This window comes from Lithobates pipiens, unplaced genomic scaffold (genome assembly GCF_037356315.1).
Source record: "Lithobates pipiens isolate NorthernLeopardFrog02 unplaced genomic scaffold, aLitPip1_a1.2 Scaffold_13, whole genome shotgun sequence".
In the NCBI taxonomy this organism is placed as follows: domain Eukaryota; kingdom Metazoa; phylum Chordata; class Amphibia; order Anura; family Ranidae; genus Lithobates; species Lithobates pipiens.
The window spans coordinates 170,903,860-170,930,300 of NW_027507718.1; the positions used below are offsets into that span (position 1 = coordinate 170,903,860).

Here is a 26,441-nt window from a genome sequence, read left to right on the forward strand (position 1 = left end):
GGGTCTTGTGCCTGAGAAAGGTAGACCAACAGGCGCGAGATAAAGGAGCGACCTTGTGGAATTATTCGCATGGCAAAGTTGAGCATGCCCAATAGCGACTGTAGTTGCCTCCTTGTACATCCCCTGGTGTGGGTGAATTCGCGGAGGACTGACCTGATGCGGGTCAGTTTGTCGAGGGGCAGGCTGGCCTGCATGGAGCTGGTGTCTAGATTGACTCCGAGAAAGGTGATCGATTGTGCGGGCCCGTCCACCTTATGTTCAGCGATGGGAACGTTGAGGTTCCCAAAGACGGTCCTTAATTTGTCGAGGTCCCTTGGAGGTGTGCCCGGCTGTTCAATCAATAGGAAGTCATCCAGGTAGTGGATAACTTGCTGACAACAAACCTTGTGCAGGAGGATCCACGCAAGAGACTGAGCGAACGTGTCGAACAGCCAAGGGCTGCTTTTGGAGCCAAACGTTAACTTAGTGGCGAAATAATATTGATCTCTCCATTTAATGCTGTGCCAGCACCAGAGGGACGGGTGGATAGGCAACAGCTTAAAGGCGTCGGATATGTCGGCTTTGGACAGCCACGCACCTGTGCCTACTTTAAGGATGGCCTTAATCACCATGTCCACAGAGGCGTATTTTAATGAGAACTCTTCGGAAGGAATCAAGGAGTTTAAGCTGGGAATGTGGGAAGAATGAGGCACAGACAGGTCGTACACAAAACGATTTTTATTGGAAAATTTGCCCTTGACAAGCCCAATAGGGCTAACTCTCTACGTATTGAAGGGGGGCTGTGTGAAGGGACCTATGACGAAGCCTCGTTCCACCTCATTTTGCAGCAGTTGGTCAATGGCCTGCTCGTCAGAAGCTGCTGAGCGGAGGTTTCTGCACTCGTAGGTTGTGTGGGGCAGGGAGATGAGGCCGGTGTGAAAGCCTGTCGTGGAGCCACCGATGAGGAAGGTGGCTAGTGAAGGAGTGGGGTGCAAGGTGAGGTAGAAGCCCAAGCATAGGACGTCTATGCGGCTCAGTCATGAGCCCTTGTGAGCTTTGACCTCGCACAAATTTCTGGGGTGCACTCTGTGACATATGACACAGACGTGCAGTAGGCTGCACTGGCTAAAATTGCATGAGCCATAGTTATAATTATTGCAGATGGCCGCTCCCCCTACGGTTCGAACCGAACGTCCAAACTTGTCCACTTGATTCTTTGGCGCAGGGCCTGATGGGCCTTGGGCTGCACCAGAGGTGGAGGGGAACTCTACCGGGCGGCTAACCAACATGTTGGCGCACCAGGAGGCGGTGTGGGTGGAGGACTGGCAGATGGCACACAGGGGTGAACGAAGGCCGGCAAAATGCCGGCAGAACAGTTCGGTGTCCATAAGGCTCCAGTCTGTGGGTGACTGGAACTGTGCCAGTTTAGCGGCTGCCTTGGCTGAGAACAAACGATGATAATCGTAAAAGGAGAAGCCTCCGTATTTGTACCCTAGGTCCACCACCGTGTGGAGGTACAAATCCAGCTCTTCCCTCCTGGCAGGGGATGCTGAGCAAATGACTTCTCTCACCATCCCAAAGGCTAGGGCAAACTCTGGGATGGAAAGTTTACGATTCAGCCTGGGGTCCTTAGCTTTGAGGACTATGGAGACATCTCCCCAGGTGTAAGCCTTGTTCTCTGCAAGGTCATGGACCGAAATAAGCAGGGAGGCAAGGTTGACATCCTTGCCGTCCAAGATGTCCTTCCTTATGCCGGCCGGCACCAGATGTGCTGGACAGACAACGGGAGATGTCCCTTCGTTACCTGTCGGCAGTGGTGACGGGACTGGAACTGGAACAGGGGTGGTTGTGGCTGGGTGAGTTTCTAGGAGCGTCACTCTGGCCTGGACGTCCGTGACCGTATTGGTTAAGGACGACACCATAGAATGCAGTTGGCCTTTAGCCGCTGAGATGGACTGGAGAGTAGCCTGAGGCGGGGTACTGGGCCCGGCCATAGCTGGCGGGGTAGAGAGGAGCCTGACAAGCTCTGCCTTCCTAGCCGTAGCGGGGAAGGGAATGCCCCTGCGTCTCAGCTCTGCTGTCAGCCTGGGGATAGTCCAACCCCTGAAGGACTGTATGCTATCGCTCACTGAAGGCGGACGAGGAGACAAGGGGGCGGTAAGGTCTTCGCTGCCGACTTGGGACATGGCTCCAGGTGAATCGTGCCCTAGGAGTGATGTCCTATCTCTTTGGGGATGAAGGATGGACGACCGGAACCTATAGGGGTGACATAAGTCAAGACTGTTTCTCTATTTTACCAAGCGAATCCACCTGTTGCTGAGTACTAAGGCGGGAGCGAACGTGCATACATATATATATATTGTCACGTGCCTTCACATACATATATATGTATGCCAGCATGGTTGCTGTCGCATCTTCCACGCCTTCCCCTCTCTCCCTTTTTTTTTTTTTTACCTGGGAAGATAACGTCCAAGCTGGTGCAGGGTGGACCTACTGAACTTGACTGACCTGGAGAGAGAAACAACATATGACAACTGGTGAGGAGCCTAACAAGTAAACTGAAGAGTGACGTAAACGGCTGGCTAATACGACCGAGGTGCACCGGTGAGTAGACAGTTTTCGTCATAATTCTTTTATTATCACCGCCATTCATTCATCGTCATTTTTTATTTTTTTTGTATTCTGCTGTCCCAATCCGACGTATCATTTGCGTAAGGATGAAGTGTGGGATGACCCGTGTCCAATGCGGGAGCGTGAATAAGTGCTGTAATTGTGACCGTACAATAAGGCAACCTGTGGAGAAAGTGAAATGTGGCCGTTCCATCTGGGGCACGCCGAACCGAATCGATGCATCACGGATGCTACTGGATTCGAGTCGGAGCGCTGTAAGTGACAGTGAAATGAAGTATGATTGCCATGACAGAGGCACGAAATGGTCGTGTCGCAAGTGCGACTGACAACAAAGCGGACTCTGGAGCATGTACTGAAATGTGGGAAATAACCTGGGGCGAACCGGAACGAACCGGAGCGCGGAACGTGACAGTGAAATGAAACGAACAACTTCTGTCATGACAGAGGCCTAGATCGGCCGGCCGTGAACTGAGACTGGAACCGAACTGGTCTCTGGAGCATGCACTGAAATGAGGCTGAAAAAATACCTGGGGCCGTCCGGACGAATCGATGCACAGAAATGCAACCGGATTCGAACTGAACGCACTACATGACAATGAAATGTTTCCCATGATAGAGATGCGAATCGGAGAGGACGCAGCCTGCGACCATCAACGAGCGGGCTCTAGAGCATGTACTGAAATGAGGCCAATGCAACTGGGACACGTCGATCGAAACCTGTGCGTTGAGAATGCGACTGGTTTCGATTCAGGACGTAATAGGTGACAGTGAAATGATTCCCATGACAGAGACCCGGATCGATTAGCAACGAGTGGGTTCTGGAGCATGTACCGAAATGAGGCCGAGCAACTAGGGGCATTTAGCGGATGCGACTGGATTCGAATCGAAGCGCAGTGTGTGACAGAAATGAGTGAAATGATGAAATGACCTACGTGAGCCAGCCGTGGCAGAGGTACGAATCGTTGTGCCATGTGATGCGACTGGCAACGATTTGTCTGTGGAACACGGTGATGAGGCAGACAACATAACAAGTTACGAAAATAGTGCAGTATTTTTGTTCAAGCAATTTCTACTGAAATGAGGCCCGTGAAATGAAGGGCGCTGCGAAAATGGTGCGTTTTGAGTGATAACAACCCGGTTTCGTAACGAATGACTCGAGATTTCAGGGTTTAACGACACTCAAAAATAGAAATGTTTCTAGTAAAGGAAGGTCAATCGAGACCCTTACCTGCGGCAGTCGAGCCAGAGACGTTGTACAAAACACGAACGGGAACGAAAACCACGAGACTTCTAGTAGAGAGAAGTTATCCGAATGGCAACGAAACTCGAGCAGTCGGCCTAGTGACGTAGTATTGCGCACAGGAAACCGACAAAGACCACAGGCGAGTGGGCTGGTTAAATACCCCCCGGGCTCCTCCCATAAATTCAGGCCACCATACTGGCCTTCTTACATATATATATATATATATATATATATACCGTATTTTCCGGCGTATAAGACGACCTTTTACACTTAAAAAAACTGGGCAAAAAGGACGGGTCGGCCTTTACGCCGGGTCAGCTGCTGGGATGCCTTCTGGATGTCTGGTAATACTGTATGTAGCTTCAGCTACATACAGTATATACCGCTGAGCCAATCCCAGTGAGCGATGTATTCAAATGAGTTAGTAAAGGGAATTATTCCTGCGCCACGTCAGGGCAATAGACGGGAAATAAAGTACTGCTGCACACACTGGAAGGGAAATATCTGAACCCGGAGGAATAATAAATAAGAAAGGTAGTGGTGCGCTGTACGTTGGAGGGGTATATCTATCGGTAAAGGCAATGTACTGAATCCACAGTTAGGGGGTATAAATAAAGGTTTAAAAAATGAATACAGATATAATAGAAATGCGTGCCTGTGTGGCATATTAAACAATAATACTAATTGCTGCTAATATATAATCTGGAACATAAATACATAAAATAGTGAAAAAAAACAAAATAAACAATATAAATTCCAAAGTGCAGCGTGTTGCGATCACAGAAATCGCATAAAGTGCAGGTGCTCTACTGTGATGCGCATAGGCAAACCTTCAAGTATAGACAGTAATAAGGTGACAAAACAATATTAGTGTATCAGACAAAAGTCAGTTTCAAGTGCAAGGTGCTGCGATTATTCCCATAATCACAAGGTGTGACTCCTTCAACATGATAATTTGTGAACAATGTGGAAATATTGCAATGGAAAGGGCAGTGGTGCTGGTGAGAGGGGATATATCCTTCGTGGTTCCATGTATGCCAATGTTGGATGTCCCCTTACCTTACCGCTGTAAGGTAACAGCGTGTATAGAGGTCTTTAGGATCCTTTGGCGGAATTTCTCTTTAGTGTGGAGTTCCCAGGTCCTGACAAATGTTGTGGTCCCTTTAAGGGAGTTTATCTGGGGTATTGCAGTCAGGGTTCCTCAATAGTATGGCGTGTATATGGGTTTAAGCAGAGATGGAGGAAGGATGCTCCATAGTGTAAAACATTTCAACAGGTTTATTTATTTAAAAAAAGTATAAATGGGGGGGTCGTCTTAAACGGTGAGTACGGGCAAAACTTTTTAATAACCTGTACAATTAGGGGGTCGTCTTATATGCCGGATCGTCTTATACACCGCCAAATACGGTATATATATATATATATATATATATATATATATATATATATCAAATACACTGCCATTAACTGAATAACCTGCCTGCTTAATCTAACTCAAGCTATCTCTCTGTCCACACCAACAATACAACACACACTATGTAAGCAGCTTTATATAGTGTGGGGCATGGACTTTGTCCCCCTGAGCCAATTATGGCTCTTTCAGCAGAGCACGCTGTGACTGGCCAAAGCATGCAGGTCAGGTGAATGCTTTGGTCAATCATCATACAGAAATGCACTGCGATCTCGCAGTTGGGTTGTTCCATGGCACTCAAATTTACCGTGAACGCCTCATATGTTCGATTAGTTTTAAAACAAATGAACACCCGATGTTCAAGTCAAACTTATGTTCAACTCCAACCGTGGGTTCATCACTATTGATAAATGTAAAGAATATGCATGCATCATACATAATAGGGGGAGTACAACTGGGGGAATACATATGCCACGTACAGACGATCGGAATTTCCAACAACCAAACCGTGGATTTATTTCCGCCGGATGTTAACTGCAACTTGTCATGCATACACAAATGTTGTCGGAAATGCCGAACATCAAGAACGCGGTGATGTACAACCCTTACGACGAGCCGAGAAAAATTAAGTTCAATAGCCAGTGCGGCTCTTCTGCTTGATTCTGAGCATGCGTGGAATTTTGTGCGTCACAATTGTGTACACACGATCTGAATTTATGACGGATTTTGTTAGAAAATTAGAGACCCAGCTTTCACATTTTTTGGTCCGAAATTCTGACAAAAAATGTCCGATGGAGCCTACACATGATCGGAATTTCCGACAACAAGCTCACATCGAACATTTGTTGTCGGAAATGCAGATTGTCTGTACGCAGCATATGTGGAGAAGGATCTTGGGTTTTGGTAGATTATAAGCTTAATAATAGTATGCAATGCCAAGCTGCAATTTCCTTTTTTGTGTTAAGAGAGGTATGGACTGCAAAGGGATAGATATTATTTTGCCCCTGATTAATAAGACCTCATCTGGTATATGCAGTTCAGTTTTGGGCACCAGTTCTCAAAAAGGATATCGGGGAAGTGGATAAAGGGCAGAGAAGAGCAACCAAACTGATAAGAGGCATGGAGGAGCTCAGCTATGAGGAAAGATTAGAGGAACTGAATTTATTCAATCTTGATAAGAGGAGATTAAGTGGGGATATGTTCAACATGTACAAATATATAAGAGGTCCATATAGTAAACTTGGTGTTGAGTTATTCACTTTAAGGTCATCACAGAGGACAAGGGGGCATGCTTTATATCTAGAGGAAAAGAGATTTTATCTCCAAATATAGAAAGTTTTCTTCACAGTAAATGCTGTGAAAATGTGGAATAGACTCCCTCCAGAGGTGGTTCTTGCTAGCTCAGTAGATTCCTTTAAAAAAGGCCTGTATTCTTTTAAAAAATGTACATAATATAACTAGGTACTAACATTTATATGTAAAGTAGATCCAGGAAATATTTGATTCCCTCTGGGGGGATCAGGAAGGAATGTTTTTCCCCTGCTTTAGCAAATTGGATCATGCTTTTCTGTTGTATTTTTGCCCTCCTCTGGATCAACTGTGGATATAGGATTGTGTATATGGGATTGTATGATTATTTCAAAATTTTTTATATTGGTTGAAATAGATCAACATGTGTAATTTTTTAAGTCGACTAAATATGTAACTATGTAATCCTTATTTAGCCCTACCTCCACAGGAGCCCCTATTAATTTTGGGTCCTCTGCTCTCTTCTAGCCTTGTGTGAGGCCTCAACACAACAGTAATTGTGTAACTGTATCTCTCACTTTACAGGAGTGCCTATAAATAGTAAAATTTCAGCTTACACTGCGAACGCAAGATATGAACAGCTACTGTTTATATGAGATGATGCACCTCAAGCGATCCAGCTGGGGTAAACAAAAAGCAGGGCAGACTAAGGGGGCAATTCACTAAAGAACTCTGCATATGATATGAAGGTCACACTCACTGATCTTTTAGTAATATTGCATGAGATAATAAGATTCATACCATCGATAGCAAAATATTGAATGCTATGTAACCACATGCAGACCAGCCGCCGCAGTTGTACTGTGGCAGAATAGTACGGCTGGGCGAAATTACGTTATGTAACGTTGCTTTGCCCTGTGGCCACTAGAGCCGATGCGAGTGCCCGGTGGTCTCGATCACCGCCGGGCTCCCACGATTGCCACTGAGACACGGAGAACCCGGATCTGTGTGTGTAAACACACAGTTTCCGGTTCTCTGAGGGGAGAAGTGACAGATCGTCTGTTCATACAGAGTATGAACAGCGATCTGTTATCTTCCCTGCACAGTCCCCACCCCCCTTCAGTTAGAACACAAACTAGGACACACTTAACCCCTTCACTGGTCCCTAGTGTTAACCCCTTCACTGCCAGTGACATTTTTACAGTAATCAATTAATTTTTAATCACAATGATTGCTGTAATAATGCCAATGGTCCCAAAAATGTGTCAAAATTGTCCAACGTGTCCCCCATAATGTCACAGTCAAGATAAAAATTGCCGATTGCAGCCATTACTAATAAAAAAAATAATAATAAAAATGTTATAAATCTATTCCCTATTTTGTAGACGCTATAACTTTTGCGCAAACCAATCAATATATGCTTATTGCGATTTTTTATCAAAAATATCGTTTTTCATATATTTTCAAAATTGCTGCTCTTTTTTGTATATAGCGCAAAAAAATAAAAAAACACAGAGGAGATCAAATACCACCAAAAGAAAGCTCTATTTATGGAAAAAAAATGAAGTAAATTTTGTTTGGGTGCAACGTCGCGCGACCATGCACCTGTCAGTAAGAGCATATACCTGTAAACTAGACATACGATTAGTTTCGTACGAATCGAAAAATTCTAATCCGAAATACGAATTTGTATGCATACGAATTCTGTACCAAGTACGAAATTTAGTTTACGTATTTCGGATCCAAATTCATAACAAAAATTCGTAATTGTTTCGAAAAGTTAGCGAACCTAAAAGTTAAAACCCCAGGAAGTCAGCACAGCACAGGGATGATGGGAATCCCTCATAATGATAAATTCATCATAATGAAAATTCGTAATTGTTATGAAAAGTTAACGAACCTAAAAAATAAAAACTCAGACAGTCAGCACAGCACAGGGATGGTGAGAACCCCTCATAATGATAAATTCATCATAACAAACACTTGTTATTTTTACAAAAACTAAAACTAAAGGTTAAAAACCCAGGAAGTCAGCACAGGGATGGTGGGAGTCCCTCATAATGATAAATTCATCATAATGAACTTTTGTTATTTTAATGAAAATTTAACGAATGTAGCAAAAATTCGTATTTCGTAGGAATCCGAATTGAATTTCAGACACGAATTACAAAATACAATTTTTTTTAATACGAAACAGAACGGAACGAAACAAAACACATTTTTTGACGGCGCTCATGTCTACTGTAAACTCCTCTTGAAAAGCCATAGTGCGCATGGACACATTGGTTAACATGAAGGGGTGTTTCCAGGCAAAAAAAATGAGATCTTAAAAATTAAATGAATCTTAAAAGCCCGGTGGGGAGGAGATGGCTGACACACAGACTGAACTGACAGGCAGGGAGGGAGGAGAGAGGAGGGCAGTACAAATAACGCATGTTTTTTAGTGAATTGACTACTTTTGAGATAAATTCTGCAGTTATTTTATTTTAAAAAAGTATGCAGTATTTATCTCTTAGTGAACCCCAATGTCACGTGAGACCTCTCAAAAAATGGGATTAGGTTTAGACCTTCAAATTTAGACTTTATACTCTAGATAAACAAAGTTCTGCCCTCAGGATAGGGTGACTTGGGCAAATCTTTGTATCTTTTGTCAGCTATGTTGGGGCCCTTTAAATCACTGGCGTGCAAGGTGATGAGTATAAATCAATAGGTGGGGTATAGCAGTGGTATATTATGATTGTTGAGCTTAGTATGAGAATAAACTCCTTTGAAACAATGAGTACAGAGAAAGGGGCAGGCCCGAATGCAGCAGCTGGGGGGCTAGGATGTTATACAGCAGCAGCAGTCAGATATGAAAGTAAGAACAAAGTCAGCTCTCTGGCCTATAGAACAGACTTCTAGGCTATATAGGGTTCTGCCTAAGGCAGCTTGGCAATGCATGCAGCAGCAGGGGTAATGGGTCTATGATATTGGAATGTCAGCAGGTAAATGCAGCTTAGTCAAATGCAGCTGTAAGTTGCTAGTGGTGACAACGTAATAATGGGTCTGTGACCCTCTCACCAACTCCCTTTTCAACAGTCCTCTGATGGTAATGGGTTAATTGCATTGTGGAGCACCCCTTACCCTGCAGTACAGCAATGGTGGTAACCAATGCGAAAGCAACTCTCTCAGTTGCTCTAGATGACAGTATACTTGGTCCCCACAGCATCAGAAAATAGTCTCAGGGCGGCTATTACTGCAGCAGACAAACTCCGGTTCAGTCTCCTGGTTTTAGCATCCAGCGAAACCAGCTCAGCAGCCCACTCACCCAGGCATGGCTGTCTTTAATATTGATTGGACCCTGGGCAAACATTTTCTTGCCCCCCCCACTCCGAGACATACAAGAAATAGCCGCTAGAATCAAAATCATTTTACTGCAGAAGATCAGGCAGCGATTGGTTGCCAGAGGTTACAGCATATCATTACAGCTCACTGACTGGTTGCTAAAGGTTACAGCGTACATTACAACTCTCTAATTAGTTGCTAGATGTTACAGCACATAATTTCTGCTTACTGATTGGTTGCTAGAGGTTACTGCACATCAGTACTGCTCACTAATTGGCCGCTAGAGGTTATTGCACATCATTACCGCTCACTGATTGGTTGCTAGAGGTTACTGCATATCATTATTGCTCACTGATTAGTTGCTAGAGGTTACTGCATATCCTTATTATTCCCCAATTGGTTTCTAAAGGTTACTGCACATTTTTACTGCTCACTGATTGGTTACTAGAGGTTACTACACATCATTATCACTCACCTATTGGTTTCTGGGGGAAGGTGTAATCAGTGGCAGTGAGGGGGAAGGGGTAGTGGATAGGGATCAGTGGCAGTGCTGGGGGAGATGGGATGAGTGGCAGTGCTGGGGGAGATGGGATCAGTGGCACATAGCACCATCACATAGGGGTAGAGAAAAACAGACAGGCGGATCTGATTGGACCCTCCATTCTCCTCTATGGAGTGGCATTCAATCCTATCTGCTAAAAACTGAGGGATGGGGATACGTTCCCTATAGGTCTTACAGATCAGATCAGATGGTAGTCGGTTGTAAACAGGAAGTCGGTCCATTTACAGTGGACTGCCATAGAGGAGAACAGGGCTGTGTCCATGTCCACTTTGCACATGTGGAGCGGACACTGACCTGTTATCCACCTGTTCAACGGGGATCAATGGACAGATCCCCTGCTAAGCAAGCGGACTCCTGGCAGAGTCTACCCAGTGTGAGTGCTCACTCCTGTTGTCAGGTCTGTTCAGTAGTAATACTGTCTGCAGCAGTGCAGCTTGTGTCCCACTTAACAGATAAATTGTCTTTGCCTCTTACTAAAAAAAACTGTGCCTCAGGATTCTTCAGTGCCTGTGTCAGGTAAGACTGGGATTGCCTCACCATCACCTGGTGATACCTCCCGGCCTGGTCTCCAAAGCTGTGCTACAGCCACTTTTACCCTCTGCACACCCTCGCCCACCCACCTCCCTCAGGATCATTGAGGCTAAACATCGGCCAATGCAGCCAACCGGTTGCTGCCTATAAGCCACTTATGCAGGCTCAAGGGGCAGCTGCTTTGGGCCTCACAACAATGATTGGGCCCAGGGCAGCTGTCCCTTTTGCACCACATTAAATATGGCCCTGCACCCAGCACAACACCGCACCTTCTCTTTGGTGGTGCACCGGTTGGTCCCAAACGCCCCTGACTTTTTCCCAGGCTTTTCCTTATATCTGACCCTCCCTGCTCTCAGGTGTATATGGACATTGTAGTTGCAGCCCAGGAATGCTTATGGGTTGAATCCCCTTCCAAACTACATCTCCCAGACTGTTCCTGTGTAAAGCCTGTGTAATGCCAACCATAGCTAAATAAAGCATAGCTGACTGCCAAACATACATTTGCCTATATATGGATACAAGTGCAATCTCCCCTCATGTTTCTTTGCATCATTTTCTTCTCAGGATTATACTATTGGGTTTGGCTTAGGAGGCTGCTACAATAAAGAAGAGGCACTGCTAAGCAAATCTGGCATGATGAGGAAAAAGGGGGGCTACAATGTGACAGATTGTTTACTGGAATATTGCGGACACATATACTATGAACTAATGAAGATAATTTTAAGAAAAAATAAATAAATCTGTTTAAGTAAAATTAATCATTATTATAGGCTGATTTTAATTAAATCTAAAACTTGTTTAATAACAAAAAACAACAATATTTTAGAGTGATGAAAAATAAAACTAGTTTTAATAGGTTAAATAATAAAAAACAATAGTAATAATAATAATAATAATAAAGCTATTGTTTCCTGTATGTTGCACAATGACAAATACCATTCATTTTATTAAAGATAAATGACCTTCCTTTATGTCAGACAGACACAACTGAGGAGATGTCAGACACCTGTGCAGATTTTACAGGAAGAACTACAGCTCTCAATGTCTGTCCTTTTGGGAACTGTCAGTTACTGGATAGCATTAACTCTGTCTGCCCATGTGCTGCATTATTTCACAGAGTGATATACACAGATGACCTGAAATATTAGAGTGCTTTATTTTCAATACACCACAGCCTTCCTCTCAGTCCTTTTATAGCTTTCAGGAAAATCCCTCCCCTGCTGGAAACCTAAATTTCAAATAAATATCCTTAAATGGGAGAAAGGGCATTTCACATTCCGCATGACGAGTTTTAAAAAATATGTAACCAACTATACTCAGCTTGGTATTTCTTAGTAAAGCTAATAAACCCAAACTCCAGGCAAATAGCTAAATATACAAATTATTTTGGGAGCTATTTTAACTGCCAAATACCTGTCCTAGATAGGAGTCTGTTATGGGTCTAAGGGGGACCCTATGTGTAACGTACCTAGTGGCTTGAGCCCGAATTGCAGAGGGAGGCCTCCCTTACGGCTCCTAATTGCGGCCCCTGGTAAGTTAACAGGAGGCATAGGAGTGAGGAGTGGTACGAGTGCCTAGGAGGATCAACAGCGGACGTGTTAGCAGGTTGGAACCGGAATACTGGACTGGAACCAGGAACATCTGACGTGTTAGCAGGCTGGAACCGGAATACTGGACTGGAACCAAGAACAGCTGACAGGTTAGCAGGTTGGAAATGAAACACACTGACACACTGGCTGGGTCAGATATCCAAAAGAATAGGCAGGAGTATACTCAAAGACAGAAAAGCAGGGCGGAAGTCAGATGCAGGCGGATAGTTGGGATAGTCACGGATAGCCAGGTATTCCCAGGTTAAGTCTCAGATCAGGTTAAGGCACACAGAACGCTGTAGAGCAGACAGTGAAGTTTGTATGTGACAGGCAGGTTTAAATAGCCTACACGCTCACATTTGCTTGAGTGGACGTGTGCGCATGCGCAATGTCACCCGCGAGCATGCGATAATTAGCCTGGAGCACCTGTTATTTGCAGGAACTTCCTGACACTATGGCACATCATCAGGATTTATGTTCATCATGATTAGCAGGGATCTACATCACTGTTTTAATAGATCTTTAGTCACAAATTTTCCAGTATTTTAAAAAATCATAACATTTACATCACTGGATGATGTGATTGATGCTGTATTTGCACCGTGGGACATTTTGTTTTGTTGTTTAAAAATGGACTTTGTCAAACTTGTAGTATGTTTATTTCCATTGTAAATTGTTATGTGAATAAATAATCAGGGTACTATATCCCCCTTATTTATTCACACAGGGTGAATATCTCAGGGCCCCCTTATTTTAAAAGGGACATTCAGGTTCTGATACCCCCCATCCCCCAGACCTCTACATCCACCGGGCCATTATGAACTTGAGGACAAGGTGCTTTGTTCCCCTAGCAAGGTAAACTCCCCATGTGGCCTTGTATAGTTCAGGAGGAGGGGGCACATTCCTGGATAAGAGACTGGTGTGGATCTTGTATTATTTTATTTGTGCTGTGTCTCCCTTAAATTTATATCAGACCCTCGTCAAATATAAGGGTCTGATATATATTTTTAGGGGGAATCCCTCACTTATCTTTTCTTGTGGGATCTCTATTACAAACCATACCAGATCCTCATCTTGAATTAGGGTCTGGCATAGAAGAAGGGAATCATCCCGCTTTGTTTACAAACAGAATGTAAGTGTCCCATTTCATAGTTTCATAGTTAGTAAGGTTGAATAAACACACCAGTCCAACCTGAGTGAGTGTCTACAATTGTCCCTATCCCTGTATGTTGCACACTCACATTGGTCCCTACCCTCAAGGAGCCCACAATCCAAGGTCCCCATTCACATGCTAGGGCCAATTTTTGGACAGAAGCCAATTAACCTACCTGCATGTCTTTGGATTGTGGGAGGAAACCTGAGTAACCAGAGGAAACCCACACAGGCACAGGGAGAACATGCAAACTCCAGGCAGGTAGTGTCGTGGTCGGGATTAGAACCAGTGACCCTTCTTACTGCTAGGTGAGAGTGCTAACCACTACACCACAGTGCTTTTTACATATTACTGGAGTGCCACTTCACAGGTTGAAGACTTCCCCAAACATGTTCTTTAAAGGAGTAGGGCCCTTTAAGCCCTATTAAAATAGCTACTCCTGCTGAACAGTATATTTAGCCCCCTAGGGCAATGCCCAGTTCCTCATGGCCTTTGTGGATTCCTATGTTGTTTTATACAACAACAAAAAACAAGCACGCAGGGAATTGTCATTTAGTGGGATATTTTTTTTCCTTTCTAAGGGGTTCATTTACTAAAACTGGAGCACTCAGAATCAGGTGCAGCTGTGTATGGTAGCCAATCTAACTTTTAACTTCTGCTTGATCAAGTAAGAACCTGCAAGCTGATTGGTTTCTATGCACAGCTGTACCAGGTTTTGTGTGCTTTAGTTTTAGTAAATTTTCCCCTAATTTTAGTGTCACTTTTACATCCTACAGATGCTCCATTTCAGGGCTGTTTTTTTTTCTTTTTTCCATTGGTACATGCCTTTTCTAGCAGTACTCATCTCCCCATGCCATTTGACCATACCTTGCCTAATAGCTTTGAAAATGGAGGAAATTGATTTTTAAGATGGTCTTCTCATTGACTTGGGGTTCACATTAAAGTTTGCAATTTGCAGATCTTTGCACGTGTTCACTAAACATGCCGTGAATCGAACCCAAGCAGATTCACGCATTACTAGTGTATTTTATATCTGCCTTGAGCTCAGATTTCATTGCAAATGTATATAAAATGCTTGGAAATGTTTGGATTATGTGATTAATGATAAAAAGGGTGAATGGATATTCTGCAATTGCAAGAATCTTTTTCATGGAGATCAAATTTCTAAAGTTGCATTTGCCTACAATTTACAATACCTTAAATTTAACATAATCTGCTACATTTACAGGAAAGTAAAAATAAACTCTCTGTGTCGGGTTCACACTGGGGCGACTTGTCAGGCGACTTAGCCGCCTGACAAGCCGCATCCCGTTCTGTACAATGGAACCGTTCTAATCGGAGCGTCCCAAGTCGCTCCGACTTAGAAAAAGGTTCCTGTACGACTTTGGGGGTGACGGGAGGCGACTTGCATTGACTTCTATAGAGAAGTCATTTTGCAAGTCACCGCAGCTGTTGTGTCCAGGTCGCCTGAGGCAGTCGCACTGCAAGTCGTGCTGCCTCAGTGTGAACCGCCACTTAAGGTGGCATAATGTTGTTCTTATTTTTTTTCTTCTCTTTTTTTCCTGGTTTCAGCATATTTCACTTAATTTCATATTTTTCTCTTTGTTTTTTATTTTGCCATTCTGTCAACTTTGCACCTCATTTTCCCTACCATACAACACTGAAACATCCAGTGTCATACCTTTTTATTAAAGAAAAACTAGAAAAACATAATAGTAAAATGGGTCAATACCAGAACATAGAAAAAAGATTCAGATGGACCACTTGGTATATTTCTGCTGAAAATTTTATATGACTCTACTGTATGTGGTCTATTAATCAAAGATTGCCCCCGAGTATTTGCCAAAAAGATTTTCCCAAAGATTAAGTGGGATTCACGCATCAGTTTATGAAAACAGTCACTTTATTTATTAGCTAGGCAGCTGATGGGCAAGTTTTATACTTCTAGTCAAATTTTTGCCACCAGCCACCACTGCAAACAACTGCTAGCTATGGTGCTAAAACTGTGTATAAACCATGGAGAGAGGTTGCCAGCAGAATGTAATTGTTTTTGTTCTCTTTTACCTTTTACCTCCCAGAGTTAGCAAGCCCAGCACATCAGGCATACAGGCTGTTAGGCCCATAACTAAGTAACAGCAAGTGGGTAGCCCCCCTACTATTTGGCAGGGTGCCAGCAAGAGGGGCTTCTGTCCCACTTACCTGTATACCACCCCCTGCCACCAACAAGGCAAGGAGGTGACTGGCCCCCTCCCTGATTAACTTGTCACTGTACATGCAGAAATGTGACACTGAAAAAAAAAAGACTGCACCAAAAATGTTTTATTACTCTTTTTATTAACTTATTTCTTTCCAGCGACATATACAAATATGGCTGGCAGTATCTATTCCAGCATCATCAAAAGGAGGATGGGGAGGAGTGTACTTCTTCTTCCTCTTGGTTCTAACTCCAATCTGACGATTCCTGGACTGGGTATAGTTTTAGGCCTCATGCACACTGAACGTTTTTGGCTTTTGATGTTTATTTTATAAATAAATGTGTCCATGCACACATAGGTTGTTATCAGCATTTTTTGGCTGGGACGTTTACTGGCTGGAAAAAAACCCCAGAACTAGTGGGTTTTAAGAGGAGCTTTTAAGCTGTAAAAATCTCTAATACCAGTTGAGATCATGATCTGTTTGATTGGAGAATCTACACTCACCCTTGTAAAAACTAGGTGGGTTTTTAGTACTTTTTTTTTTTCGTTTTTTTTTTACCACAGCCATGAACTCTCTTGTGTCACTTCATTGGTTTTCCCATTGGGTGTCTTGATTCCCATGTCAGACACTGAGCAGCGGTCACCATTTGGAGGCACTATGTTTTATCACGTTCCAAGCTGGTTTTTTAAAGTTCCGTTGTTGGAGGCATCTACTCCTGAAGAAGTGAAAATATTCATGAAACAAATCAAGTTGCAAGATGCATTTCTCTCCCATATTGCAATTATCTTGTTTATGTAAAGCATGTTCTTGAAAATATACCAGCTTAATGTACATTATATATTATTACGTGCAACCTATTGGCTTGATGTGCCAAACATTTACATAACAGACCCTTAGGGTTGGCTATGTATTTTGGGGACCTTTGTGGTCTGTGTTTCTTTTTTCTTTTTAAAAAAGAAGCCAGAAGGGAGATGTCACTTGCTGGCAATTGAAAACTTTTTTTTTCCTTTGTAAATCACTGCTCCCAGACAAATGGATTATCTTTTTTTATTGATACATGTTCTCTAGGGCAGGGCTCCCCCCACCAATGCTATTTTTCTGACACCCCCTTGTCTATTAGCAAAGAAGATGGGCATTTTTAATTTGAAAGATTTGGCTTTCTTTGATTTCATTGCGATTTGGATTTGACATCCGAACATGTTCAGCTTATCACTACCTCCTACCACACACATTGAGGAAAGCAATAATAGTTAAATATAGTAATTTTCTACAAATCATGTAAATGAGGTTGATTAATTAAAACAGTTTAGAATATTCACTTAAAGAGGTTGTAAAGCCTTAAGGGTTTTTTAACCTTAAAGTGGTTGTAAAGGTTCAGTTAAAAAAAACAAACAAACATTTAATACTTACCCCCGCTGTGCAGTGGTTTTGCACAGAGTGGCCCCCGATCCTCTTCTTCTGGGCTCCCTCTGCAGTGCTCCTGGCTCCTCCTCTCCGACGGGACACCCGTGTGGGCTTGCTCCCATGTCCTGCTGCTGCGTCCGTAGACACAGACAGCAGGACTCAGCTCCGACCCCTGGCACCCAAGTCATTGGATTTGATTGACAGCTGCTGGAGCCAATGGCTGAGCTGCTATCTATCTAATCAGGACACGAGACACAGGCCGGAGCTGGTGTGCTCGTTCCCGCCGTGGGAATTACGAGGCTCAAGTAAGTATAAGGGGGCTTGGGGACGCTGCTGCAGAACAGGAGGTTTTTCACCTTAATGCATAGAATTCATTAAGGTGAAAAACGGTGAGGATTTACAACCCCCTTTAATGCAATCTATACATTAAGGTGAAAAACATTCTGTGCTGCAGTTCCCCCAAGACCCCCCTTTTTTCTTACCTGAGCCCCATCTGATCTAGCAATGCGCACGAGTGCAGCAGCTCCAGCCACTGTTGCTGCCCTCATTAGACAGATTGATAGCAGTGGGAGCCTTTGGCTCCTGCTGCTGTCAATCAAAAGTTATGACATGGGAGTGGGGGGGTGGGGGTCGAGTCCCACTGTCTGTGTCAATGGACACAGCAGCGGGAATTGGCAGCGACCCCGCATGGGTGTCCCCATGGAAAGCAGCATTCCATGGGGGCACCCGATGAAGAGGAAGGGCCTGGAGCGCCAGCGTCAGACCCCAGAAGAAGAAGACTGGGGCTGCTCTGTGCAAAACCATTGCACAGAGCAGGTAAGTATAGGCATGTTTGTTATTTGAAAAAAATTGATCAAATGTTTACAACCCCTTTAATAAATTAAGGAAATTTGGAGAGCTGCGCCACTGGCCCTATATATAACTAAACTAAATACACAAATGGGGTGTCAATGAAGGGTTAAATAGCATATATAAAAAAAAGAATGTTTGTTGCCAATAACATTCACATAATGCACATTAAACCATCCAAGAAATGACATAGAACAAAAAGAAAGCTGTGTAACTGAGACTGGAAAGTAAAGTCCAAATCCATGGTAAGTGCAGTCTGGATGCAGGAACCCTGATCGGATGTCTCACCATTTAAACCATAACCTGCTTTGGAATAATATCATTGAGGCTGTTATCTTATCCGCATCTGGTAAGCGCACCAAAAACCTGGTGACGGGCACTGATTTGCTGCTTGGTGTGGACTCACTGTGGTGACTCGATAATTATGGATATATTGGACTGAAAATTTGGACTTTACTTTCCAGTCTCAGTTACACAGCTTTCTTTTTGTTCTATGTCATTTCTTGGATGGTTTAATGTGCATTATGTGAATGTTATTGGCAACAAACATTCTTTTTTTTATATATGCTATTTAACCCTTCATTGACACCCCATTTGTGTATTTAGTTTAGTTATATATAGGGCCAGTGGCGCAGCTTTCCAAATTTCCTTATATTCATTCTGGTGTGTGTATCCCACTTAGAACTGCAGCCTACATTATAGTTTATTTTGTATTTTTATTTTTTATTTTTTCTTGTATTTTAATTTAAATTTTTGTGGTATGACTTTGTCCTGAGCGCAGTTTATTTTTACCCTTTAATAAATTGTGTGAATACTTCCTTTAATTATGTGAAAAGCAAATTCCTGTTTATTTATTTCATCTGCATATATTTGGGTATTTACATTGAGAAGGAATTTGCTCTTTATATGATCAGACAATTGCCAGAGAGAAGTCTGTAGGGACTGGTCAAGCAGAGCAGAGAAGCTTGAGGGAGCAGAAGATCAGGTAAGTGCTTTCGGGTCCACCTAGACACAACAATTAACCCTTGCAGATAACTGAAGTAAATATTCTCAAATCCTTTAGTAAATCAGACCTAATATATACATATATATCAGTTCACAGTAAATTATATATTGACCGCAAAGCATAGTGTAAATTTACATTGTAGGACTATGGGTCCTCCATCATTCTTGATGATGTCAGAGAACCTTAGATCCATGGATTGCCAGTGAGAAAAGTATGTAGGGACTGGTCTTGCAGAACAGAGAAGCCTGAGAGAGCATGAGATTATGTAAGTGCTTTTGGGGTTCCCCTAAACAGAAACAAACAATTAACCCTTGCAGACAGTTGAAATAAATATTCTCAAATCCTTTAATAAATCAGACCTAATATTAATCAGTTCACAGTAAATTGTATATTGACAGCAAAATAGCAAAATATAGTGTAAATTTACATTTTTTATTCTCCATCAGCATGGTCATGATAAATTGATTGATATGCATATAATGGGGTTTTCTTTTCTTTTCTTTTTTTGCTTTTTTTATGAGAAATATAATTTTAAATAAATAAAAGAATATTAGAAATACATAAATTATAGGTTGCAGTATATTCAAACCTGTGCCCAAATATTTACATACATTGAGGACGAATGGTAAATTCCATGAGCATTAATTTTGCTTACCTGTGCAGCTTCCATGTGTAAACTTGTATGTTTATACTGTATGTTAGTAAATCAGGCCCAATAATTCAGCATGCAAGTCATGCAATTGCAATGCCTGTTTTTGTAATGGTGTATGGAAGTAATTAAACAAAAGGTTCTGCTAGAAAAAAATATAAAAAGCAGTATAAAAGCAACACCCTCCAATATAACACATAGTTTATAATTGTTATGCATAAAATTAATATTCTGCAATAAATAATATCTATGTAATAATAAAAATGTTGTTATTTATGGACATCTCACATTTCCTGAAATCGTTATCATGTGTTTTTTTCTTAAATCAAGACTTCTCCCACAAATGCTCAAATCTGCCACCTTCACCTAGCAGACTTTTTTGTGTGAAATTACTGTTAAAATTCCCCTCTGAATTTGTGCTTAGATGTTCAAAAAATACGGATAAATTATAGAATTTTTTTTTCAAAGGCTGAAAACTTTATCTTAATACCCAGTGCATTCAAATTTACACTGAAAACATATTCCAAGCTTGATAAATGCCCCCCTGTTTCATCAGCAGATACAATGCAGGGTAATGGACACTCCATCGTTCCTGATGACATAAAATGACCTTAAACCACTGGATTGTAGGGGAGAAGAATTCGCAGGGATCAGTCTAGCAGAGTGGAGGAGCTTGTGAGACCTGAGGATAAGGTAAGTAAAAGTGATTTTCACTGTCCCCCTATACATAACTAAACGGTCAACCCCTTATAGTGAGGCAGCGTGTGCAATGCAAGGGTTAACTGCTCATTTAGTCTGGGGGATTGTAAGAACACTTTTACTTACTTGACCCTTTAATCTCAAAAATGGTGCTCCCCTCCACTCTGGCAGTGGACTGTCCTTTGCCGTCTTTAGGTGCAATGCAGGACTTTTGGTCCTCCATAGTTATTGATGACATCATAAGACCTTAGACCAGTGGATTGCCAGGGAGAAGAGTCTATAGGGACTGGTCCAGCAGACCAGAAGAGCTGGAGGGAGAAGAAGATCAGGTAAGTGCTTTCAGGGACCCCTAGACACAAACAAACAATTAACTCTTGCAGAAGACATTTTCGTTTTCTGGAGTTCAGCTTTAAAATTTGCTTAAATGTGTTATTGGTATTTATTAATAAATATGACCAGAAAGTATAGGTCTTGCTGTCTAGGGCATGATTAATTTAAGTCAGTGAGTATATGCCTCAAAGCAAATCTTTACACTACTTATTCTAAAGTATGATCCCTGTTCCAAACTCAGGAAAATGCTTAGTGGTGTTTAAAAGTAATAATAATGTGAATGATGCAGATATATGTAGCAAACATTCTGGAAAGAAATCGAAGCATGAAATGCTTAATTGTTGTGCAATGGGGGAATGACTAGTATTGTAAAATAACTTAACACTTTAGTAAGACAAAATAGAAATTTGTCAAAATTTTCAGTAACCAGTTTGCAAAGCTTGTAAAATAATAACTATGAAAGAGAACATGAGTCAATAAATAACAGGAACAAAACAAAAATATAAAACAACAGCACAGAGATATAGACAGATGATATGTAGATGATATCTTACCATGGTCAGCAAGTAATTTTGTGCATGAAAATATGCCCCTTGTAATAGTTATATATTAATAATTTATTTTTACATAGTTTTGAGTTAAAGTCATGTACATTTGAAACCCATCTTTGAGGGATGTGCATCCTTCTCTCCAGCTTTGTATTAAAGCACAGTGGCTGTCCCTTGTAGACCTATTGTATATTTTGCAATTTTTGTATATTGAACCCAATAATCTATACATGGTGTAGTACCCTGCGCTGTGACATGTATATTTATATATGTATATGTGTACACAAACATGTGCAAAGTGCCCCTAAGAAACAGAGTTTTCTCCGGAACCTCTGGTCATTAGGCACATATTGCACAGGGTTATTTACTAAAACTGGAGAGTGCAAAATCTGGTGCAACTCTATATAGAAACCAATTAGCTTCCAGGTCCTTTATAAAAAAAAATGACATTTTTTTTCTTTAAGTGCACTGTGTTCGGGCGCTGGACACAGTGCACTATGGGAAGCACCACTTCAATGCAATCACGAGATTGCAAACAAGGCACTTAATTTGCAGGATTTTGACCTGCTTTGCGGCTGCATATGATAGGACACAGTGAGGCTCCATTTTATGGGACACAGTAAGGCTGCATATGATGGGACACAGTGAGGCTGCATATGATGGGACACAGTGAGGCTGCATATGATGAGACACAGTGCGGCTGCATATGATAGGACACAGTGCGGCTGCATTTGATGGGACACAGGGAGGCTGCATATGATGGGGCACAGTGAGGCTGCATTTGATGGGACCTAGTGAGGCTGCATTTGATGGGGCACAGTGAGGCTGCATATAATGGGCACAGTGGCTGCATTCGATGCTGCACAGTGGCTGCATAAGTTGGGCACAATGGCTGCATAAGATGGGCACAGTAACTGTATTTGATGGGGCACAGTGGCAGCATTTGATGGCACAGTGGGAGCATTTGATATGGCATAGTGGCTGCGTCTGATGGCACAGTGGCTGTGTTTGATGGGCACAGTGGCTGCGCTTGATGGGCACAGTGTCTGCGTTTGATGGCACAGTGGCAACAATTGATGGGCACAGTGGCTGCGTTTGATGCCACAGTGGCTGTGTTTGATGGTACAGTGGTGGCAACTGATGAACACAGTGGTTGCTTTTGATGATACAGTGGTGGAAATTAACGGGCACAGTGGCTGCATTTGATGGGCACAGTGGTGGCAATTGATGGGCACAGTGGCTGCGTTTGATGCACAGTGGCTCCCATTGATGGTACAGTGAGGCTGCAATTGATGGGGGTTTTTTTAGTTTACACCCCCCAAAAATTTTGGGCACCAGCCACCACTGTTCCAGGTTGTACTGCCAAAGCTTAATTGAACAAGCTAAAGTTAGAAGCTGATTGGCTACCATGTACAGCTGTACCAGATTTTGAGTGCACTAGTTTTAGTAAATCTCCTCCAATGTGTAGAGGTTCAGATTTTTTATAAACAGGTTAATGATTGTGAACTGGCCTGAGTTTAGTTCGCTGGACATTTGGTCAACCCAGGCTAAAATCCACATTAAATATGATAGGAGCAAGGCCAATTTGAAAGCTTTTTGGGAAAAGGCCTTAGGAAGCTCAGCACTGACATGGGGGGCATGTACCTGTGCAAACAATAGAAACATTTTTTTTAAATACCGCTCTGTGAGGAATGGGTCTTTTCAAAGGCAAGGGCTTAAAAAGCAACACTAAAAATACACAATTGCTTTCAATAACATGATTGGGAGTGCCTTAAAGTGTTTGTAAAGGTAGAAGTTTTTTTTATTCTGATGCATTCTATGCATTAAGATAAAAAGCCTTCACCTAATACTTACCTGAGCCCATCTAGATCCAGCGACTCCCATCCTCATTGGCTGAGACAGCAGCATGGCACCATTGGCGCCCATTGCTGTTAATCAAAGTCAGTAAGCCAATAAGGAGAGAAAGGGAGTGGGGCTGGTCCACTGCTCCATGTCTGAATTACCACAAGAGGCTGCAGCTTGGCTTGAGTGCCCCTATAGCAAGCTGCTTGCTGGGGGGCACTCAACAGGAGGGAGGGGTCCGGAACACCAAGAGGGACCTGAGAAGAGGAGGATCCTGGCTGCTCTGTGAAAATCCACTGCAAAGGCAGATAAGTATAATATGTTTATTATTTTTAACTAAAAAAATACAATCCTCTTAAACCTGCATGTGAAGTGGCTCACCTGTACAATGTACTAAAGCAAAAGTGATAAAAATTACTTCACTATTACTGCTAAATGACATTTCCCAGTCGGATTTGTTCTGTTTGTCAACAAAGCGGTCAAAGATCCCCCTCAGTATCTATACCAGACCCTTATTACTTAAACCTACACACAATGTGGCTTACCTGCAGGATGTACTATTACTGGTAAATGACATTTCCCAGTAAGATTTGTTCTGTTTGTAAATAAAATGGCCAAGGATCCACGTCAGCATCTATATAAGACACTTATCCAGAATAAAGATCTAGTATGGCTTTTCAAGCCAAAAAAGAAACAAGCAACAAAAAGACTACCCCTACAATTCATGTGAGACCTTTGCGATTAGGGCACTGGATGAATTTTGAGAGGGGGAACCGCACTCAAAAAAAAAAAAAAATAACTAAAATCCATGCCATAATCTTATTCAGGCAAACAGCCTTCAGGGGAGGGGCAAGGCTTGTGTGACCCCCCACTTGCCAAACCATGTCAGGCCACATGCCCTCAACATGGGGCATGCCAGAATCAAATAGAGAGTTCCCAGATATCCACCACCATGTCAATGAGAAAGTTATATACCCCTTGTTATTTATTAACAAAATGAAAAAAAAAATACACAAAAGACACTTTAAATTTTTATTTTTTTTGTCTCCTTTCGACGGCTTGTCATATTCACGGACAGATTGTCCACTGCTATGGTATATTATCAATGGATAACTTTGTATTTTGTATAAGTTCTTCCTGTCTCGATTGGATGTTTTGTATTTAGCCAGTCAATTGTATGTTGTTGAAACTTCAATAAAAATCCAATGTGTTAAAAAAAGGATTTTTTTTATTTTAAAAAAACATAGTTGGCTTTTTGAAAAAATCAGTGGGTAAAATGCTGCGTGAGCCAATTGCAATGGTAAGTGATCAGCTGGGATATGTAATATGCCTTTGACATCTTTATGTTTGTGAGTAGTTATTGGATATTTAATACATTTTATAATGTTTTTATGGTAATACACTATGCAAGTTCCCTTTTCTTTGCCCAATATCTAAAAAAACACCAGATTATCATTGATACCAGTGTATGGGAAGAGTCTTCAGAGGGAACACAACTATTTGCGGTTATATTATGTGTGGGACTTTTGCACTTACTTTTTAAAGAAACTTTAACACTTCATGCTTTGAATTTCTAGGAGGTTTGCTGCCCTCTTTTACTATCACTTGGAATTGATGTTGCATGTTGCACATGACAAGATTTATATATTTTATATATATTTATGCCAAATAAACTTTACCAACATACAGTATTATAAGGAAGAGGTTTCAAAACAAAGTTTCATAATTAGACGCAAACAAACTATTGTTGTTTTTTTTTTTACCCATAGAAAAGAGAATAATGTTTCACTGCATGCAAGAAGGCCTAAATCCATGAGCAGGCAACATTGGCTCAATTACTGTCCTGTGAGCATCTCTAGAACCCTCATATACCCCTACCATCTTCTTCCTCAATTAAGCAAAAAATGTTCAAAATAAAAGAGAAAACAAAAATGGAAAAACTTTTTAGAATGTGTAGAATGTGTATTTTGTGCCTCAGCCCTGCCCATTTACCCCTTTGCCCCAGTCACTGGCCAACAACTTTCCTAAGGATATACAGGCAATCAGGTAGCATGGGTCTGATACCCGTCACCTGATTGGCTGAAAGGATAGGTGCGGCGATTGAACGCCTATCAAGATGAGGGGGGGAGATGCATTGAGGACACAGTGGAGGCATTTGATGGGGCACAGTGGCAGCATTTGTTGGGGCACAGTGGAGGCATTTGATGGGCACAGTGACGGAATTTGATGGGCACAGTGGCTGTGTTTGATGGCACAGTGGCTGTATTTGATGGACACAGAGGCTGCATTTGATAGGCACAGTTGCTGCATTTGATGGCACAGTGTCTGCATTTGATGAGCACAGTGGCTGCGTTTGATGGCACAGTGGCTGCATTTGATGGGCATAGTGGCTGGGTTTCATGGCACAGTGGCTGCATTTGATGAGCACAATGGCTGCATTTGATGGCACAGTGGCTGCATTTGATGGGCACATTGGCTGCGTTTGATGGGCACAGTGGCTGCATTTGATGAGCGCAGTGGCTGCGTTTGATGGGCATAGTGGCTGCGTTTGATGACTCAGTGGTTGCGTTTGATGGACACAGTGGCTGTGTTTGATGGACACAGTGGCTGAGTCTGATGGCACAGTGGCTGCTTTTGATGGGCACAGTGGCTGCAATTGATGGGCACAGTGGCTGCATTTGATGGGCACAGTGAGGCTGCAATTAATGTTTTTTTTTTAGACTTTTTCAGTTTGTTTGTGCCCCCCCCCCAAAATTTGAAGCCCCAACCACCACTGTTGCTGACCAATTAATGTTTGTATGTATCTAAGAACATTAGAAAATAAACATTTCACCACTTATTTATATCATTGAAATCTACTAAACTGCACATAGTTACTTAGAAGGGTAAATAACATAATTCCTGCCTGCAAGTTCGTATACAAATTACTGACATTTGGTAGAAAGACACAATGGGCAAAGACAGCTGGAAGTCAAAACAGATAAATGATCTGCATATGCATGGCCAGATTTATGTACACAAGCCAATGAAATTAGATAGATAACTTTAAACTGACATTTCAGCACTAAAATTAACAGACTGATAATGTGTATCTTTTGCTTGTGTTTTTATCAGAATACAAAAAAATGCTATGTAGTTATGCATTCATACTGGATGTGCATCTATATCATCCAGCACTACCTGGAGTCATAATTAAAAATAATTGAGTAAATTAGTTTCTGGGCGCAGAAGCAAAATTATTACATCC

At 42.2% G+C, this 26,441-nt stretch overlaps 1 long non-coding RNA gene across 1 annotated transcript in view; it reads right to left on the minus strand.

Annotated features, from left to right (window-relative positions):
* Window positions 1-15,986: 15,986 nt before the first annotated feature.
* LOC143976052 (uncharacterized) overlaps window positions 15,987-26,441 on the minus strand; it is a 12,720-nt gene continuing 2,265 nt past the window's right edge. Inside the window, exons 2-3 of the long non-coding RNA XR_013272476.1 lie at window positions 19,782-19,917; window positions 15,987-16,582 (exon numbers count right to left, since the gene is read on the minus strand). This is a non-coding gene — a long non-coding RNA (uncharacterized LOC143976052). The remainder of the gene's footprint in view (window positions 16,583-19,781; window positions 19,918-26,441) is intronic.